The 6,000-nt window shown below is 36.2% G+C and overlaps 1 protein-coding gene across 1 annotated transcript in view; it reads left to right on the top strand.

Moving 5' to 3' along the window:
• The window catches only part of fign (fidgetin), a 100,898-nt gene that overhangs the window by 7,929 nt on the left and 86,969 nt on the right, over nucleotides 1–6,000 (top strand). The gene's annotated exons all lie outside the window — the stretch shown is intronic.

The following is a 6,000-nucleotide window of genomic DNA, read 5'->3' as shown; positions in this document are numbered from 1 at the left end:
TATTTTATTTTTACCTCCACACTTAAAAAAATGAAATATGAAACATAAATACCATATTTTCTGGTGTATAAGGTGCACCGGAAGTATAAGACGCACCCCCAACGAATGGTGTATTTTCAAACTTTTTCCATATATTTTATTTTTACCTCCACACTTAAAAAAAATGAAATATGAAACATAAATACCATATTTTCTGGTGTATAAGGTTCACCGGAAGTATAAGACGCACCCCCAACGAATGTTGAATTTTTATACCTTTTCCATATATTTTATTTTTGCCTCCACATTTCAAAAAAATTAAATCTGAAACAAATACTGTATTTTCGGGCGTATAAGGTGCACCGCAGTATAGGGCGCACCCTCAATTAATAAAAAAAGTTGTAAATAAATAAATAAATTAATACATAGTAAATAATAAATGAATATATAATTAATAAATACATAATGAATACATAAATGTATCCATTTGTGTATTTATGCATTTATTAGTTATTTTTTAAATTGATGAATTAATAAATAATACATTGTAAATAATAAATAAATACATATTTAATAAATAAATAAATACATCATGAATACATCAATGTATCAATTTGTGTATTTGTGTATTTATGCATTTATTATTTATTTTTTAAATTGATTAATGAATGAATAATACATAGTAAATAATAAATAAATACATAATTAATAAATCAATCATCAATACGCAATGAATATAAAATGAATACATAAACAAATACACAAATAGATAATAAATAGATAATAAATAGATAATGCATAAATACAGAAAGTAAATCAATCAATAAATACATAAATAAATCAAGTAATAATACATAAATAATAACAAATAAAATCAATAATAAATGCATAAATACACAAATGGATACATAGACAATAAATAACAATAAATAAAGGAATAAACAAATAAATAAACACATAAATACTCACATGAATAAATACACAAATAAATAAATAAATAAATACAGAAATAAATACAGAAATAAATACATAAATGGGTAGGACTGCACTTTGCACTTGACTCGCACCTGGTGCTAATAAACTAGCCCCCTCCTGTCATTTTATTCATCCGCTAACCGTCGCCCGATTTCCGACTCGTCCAACCTCGGAGACATTTGCTGTCTGAAGCTTGGCCACGCATTGTATCGCATATTAATTCCCAACACGCCGTAGGGAATTAACAAGTTAATCTTCAGATTACACCCGGAACATAAGCATGCACTTAACATAAGACATCCATCTGTTGCGCCGTAGCGCTACGCCCTATAGGACTTTTTTTTTTTTTTTTTTTTTTTTTTTTTCAAAAAAGACGAGCTATCACGCTGAGATATATTCAACCCGACGCGCGCCGCAACCCGTTTGAAACCAACGACTGTCATCTACATCTTCAAGCATTCAACAACAGTTAGCATTCATCTCCATTTTGCCGTGAATACATAATGAAATGCAACATTGAATTTGTGCGAGTGGTCACTCTTCCCGCTCCATCATCATCCCCCCCCCCCATCGAAGAGTTCCCCCCCCTTCAGATAGCGGCGACGATGAGCTACATACAGCTCGTCCTTCATCTGTGAGATTTACAGCACACGATTGTATTCAATTTATCAGCCACTCCACAATGCGTGCATACACGTAGCGATCTCAGTAAAAAAAAAGTGGCCCAAACACCATTTCAAGTCTCCAAGACGGCGGCCATCTTTTATTTATTTACAGTGATACCTCAGTTTACGAACCCCTTGGCTTACGAACTTTTCAGTTTACGAACGTTAATTTTCTGAAAAGTTTACCTTGGCATACGAACTATTTTTCTGGATACACACGGAGCTGCCACAATGAGTGATATGTCATTCGCGAACGAGCCCGTTCTCCTAACAAGAATATGGCAGCCGGCTCGTTTTGGTCCTCTATTCCCCGCCCCCAGTCGTCGGTTAAAACCACATGATTGGTCAACAACGTAGTAGTGAGGAAGGGGGGGTGTTTACAGACAGAGAGAGAGTGAAGCCATTCTCCAAAAAACAAAATGGCCGCTTACATTTTTTTTGTCTTCTATTCCCCGCCCCCAGTCGTCGGTTAAAGCCACATGATTGGTCAAGAACGCAGCAGTGAGGCTAGGTGGTTTAAACTTTAAAGAGACAGGCAGACACCAGAGAGAGAGTGAGAAAATGGAGAGAAAACAGTGTGATATTTGGACCCGTTTGAACTTCAAAGTTCAAATGCAGAGTGTAGACTGCAAGGTTAAAATTCCCATCAATCAGGCTCCACAAATAACCCGCACATGTCATCTGTACACTTGATGCAAAAAGCTATTAACCCAGCTAAACAGAACACAATTGATGATGAACTAGGTAAGATTATCGCAGAGAAAGCACCTACAAGGGATCATTCCTCAAAATGGTGAAAGAATAACGCTACGTTCTTCATCAAGTGTTGAATGCTGATGAAACCGGTCACTCCATTGCATCGAGCCATCAACGACCGTCACAAAAGTAAATAAAATGACTTTCTTATACAGTACAGTTTATTTCTTTAATTATAATACCATAGCACATTTATTATACATAAAATAAGGTCTATTTTGTGTAATTTTAAGTAAGGCTTAGAAAATTAGAAAGTAGAAGATCATGTTTTATGGGGACCTGGGAACTGATTATTCTCATTTTAATGGTTTCCTATGGTAAATTAATTTTTGGGATACACACTTCACCTTACACACTGTCTAGGAACCAATTAAGTTCGTAAGCCAAGGTATCACCGTATTATTTTTTTTTAGACTATTCTATACAAGTCCAGGTTTTTTTGTTTGTTTACTTTGAATCTGATTGCAAAACTAGCGTCAGGCGTACCTTTGGCCCCTTCTGATGTGTACAGTTTACTCTCCGTCTGTGGCCCTTTATTATCAAACAAGTTAATTGAATCTCGCCGTGCAAGTGACTTCCAGTTGCGTCCCCATTTCTAAAGGTACAAAAGCGAGCGAGTAGGTGTAGGAAGGATGATGGGAGTGTTTACAACCTGAATATGCCTTTGCTCCCATCCGACATTTAGGAGAATAGTCCGTAGCTTTGCAAACGCCGTTTCATTTAACGCCGGACTGGTATGATTTTTATTTATTTATTTTTCATTTTTCAAAAGATTTCTCTTTGACCCGTAAGATGCTTGACAACAGGGGGAAAGACTTCAGATTCGACTGTGGCTCGTGGTTTGCTTGACTTGCTAAATATACACGGGGAAATCTGATCTGGACAGAATGACCCCGCGACCTGACAAATGACTGCATGTGAAAAGGGAAAGGAATTCATCTATGTCCAAGAACACACATGTCCAACATTTCGGGATCATGCGGAATGCTTTGCCGAGGTTGTCATCGTGCGGAGTAATTGCTGTCATGTTTCTCCGTAGACAGAAACAAGGGGCCAGAGATACAGTGATACCTCGGTTTACGAAACCCTTGGCTTACGAATATTTTCGGTTTATGAACGTTAAATTTATGAAAATTTTACCTTGGCATACGAACGTTTAAAAATTCCATCAAATTCAATCAAATAACCCGCACAAGCCATCTGTACACTTGATGCAAAAAGCTATCAACCCAGCTAAACAGAACACAATTGATGAAGAACTAGGTAAAATTATCGCAGAGAAAGCACCTACCAGGGATCATTCCTCAAGATGGTGAAAGAAGAAGACTTCGTAACTCATCAAGTGTTGAATGCTGATGAAACCGGCCATTCCATTCCATCAAGCCATCAATGACCATCACATAGGTAAATAAAACGACTTTATTATACTTTACAGTTTATTTCTTTAATTATAATATCATAGCACATTTATTATACGTAAAATAATGTATATTTTGTGTAGTTTTAAGGCTTAGAAAATTAGAAAATTATGTTTTATGGGGACCTGGGAACGGATTATTCTCATTTTAATGGTTTCCTATGGGAAATTAATTTTTGGAATACACACTTTTCGCCTTACACATTGTCTAGGAACCAATTAAGTTCGTAAACCAAGGTATCACTGTACTTTTAATAACCTATACCGAAAGTCATCTTTTGAAGTCAATTTTGAAAATATGACCTGGAGCACCATTCCCGGATTTGTTAGAGTTTTGGTTTTTCTTGCGGGGGCAATTACCAGTTATTTATCTTGGAATGATAATAAATCGGATCTCCAAGATGGCCTTTGCAATGCCTAATATACTTACTGTTACTTACTGATTCTTATCATTCAAGGTATGTAACTCCGACAGTGTCACTCAAAAGTGAGTAAAATCTTTTCACTTCCAATTTTTCATCATCATTCCGAGTTTGCGATGATAGCAACTGCTGTGACCAGTTAGCATAAATGCAAAGAACAACAATGAAATACAGAATTCAGATTTTTTTTTAATATGACATATAGATGATTCATCTTAAAAATATAGCAACAAAAAGGAAATGAAAAAATAGTCCAAACTCATTTACACTAACGTCACTCAAGCTTTGCTCATCCAGAAGATCCCAGATGCCCCCCCCCCCCCCCGACCCCCCTTTACTTGCTCTCAGGTCCCCCGACGTCAGGAAAATGGAAATATATGCAATCAGAATTCAACACATGAGGTCTGTGTGATATAAATTCTGCACCACAGAGGTGAATGAATAATAACATTAATGACATATTTTCATTGACTTCAAGTCAGAGTTCCCTCGTATTAATTATGCACTCCGTCTTTTAAAACTCTGAAATATAGAGCTGGAGTTTTCTACCCGTGCGCCCGGCCGTTATTTTCCATAAAAGTTGTGAAGGGAACTATCAGTGTCGAATAATATCAACATTGTTTGAATGAATGCGCGTCATCAGGGAGGGATAAAAGCTCATAAGTGCAATCAATAGCTTTGAATTGAAATAGCAGGGGGGGGGGGGGTGAAAGCAGCATGCTGATTATCTCCTAAACTTATTTTTTTTATTTTTTGCAACTGACGTAAACACCATCCTCATTTCCGTCTTGCTACAGTAAAGTCTCGTTATATCAATATTCAGAAAAAAATATTGATATAACCGAACTATCGATACAGTGAGACCTCAACTTACGAACTTAATTGGTTCCCAGACAGAGTGTGTAAGGCGAAAAGTGTGTATCTCAAAAAACAATTTACCATAGGAAACCATTAAAATGGGAATAATCCGTTCCCGGGTTTCCATAAAATATACTTTCCAACTAAATAAGCCTAAAAAACTACACACAACATACCTTATTCTATGTATAATAAATGTGCTATTGTATTGTAATGAAAGAAATACACTGAATTGTATCATAAAGTCACTTTACTTACATTTGTGATGGTCATTTATGGCTTGATGGAATGGCGTTGGAGGTCGACGGTCAAAGGGAATTGCTGTTTGGAGAGAGAGGCGCATTACATGAGGTCTGTAATTAAAGAAATAAACTGCTGTAAAATAAAGTTTTATTTCCCTTTTTGATGGTCATTGATGGCTTATGGAAGGAGAGTCACCTTCCATATGGACTGTTGGTAACTTAACCTCTGGTGCTGTTCGGTCGTGTGCTTCCGCCGAAGATCACGCCGCCAGCCGTGGTGGGTTTGTATTATGAAAATAGTGCTTATTATAAGGTTTAATTTTCATAAATTTGACGTTTGTAAGACGAAAAGTTTGTAAGATAAGGTGTTTGTAAGTTGAGGTCTCACTGTATATCCGATCCTGCGCCGAACTTCATTAAAAGTGGGCAATAAATGGGGGATCTTTGATATGGCATGTAATTTTCTCCTCGAGTTCATGGATTGCGTATCTAGTATGTTTTTGTACTGTAGTGAAGTGAAAAATAAACTTATGCATTCAATAAAAACTTCATTTTTTATTTTTCGTAACTTGCAATCGTGACTCTGAGTAGCACTCGACATTGTTCTACACACACGAGAGAAACCACGAACCCCAGCATGTACATACTGGATGAAAAACAGTGATTATTGCAAGCGATAAAGATAT

This window comes from Hippocampus bargibanti, linkage group LG08, assembly GCF_051943395.1.
Source record: "Hippocampus bargibanti isolate YZ-2025 linkage group LG08, ASM5194339v1, whole genome shotgun sequence".
In the NCBI taxonomy this organism is placed as follows: Eukaryota; Metazoa; Chordata; class Actinopteri; order Syngnathiformes; family Syngnathidae; genus Hippocampus; species Hippocampus bargibanti.
This window is presented reverse-complemented; position numbering and strand designations above follow the sequence as displayed.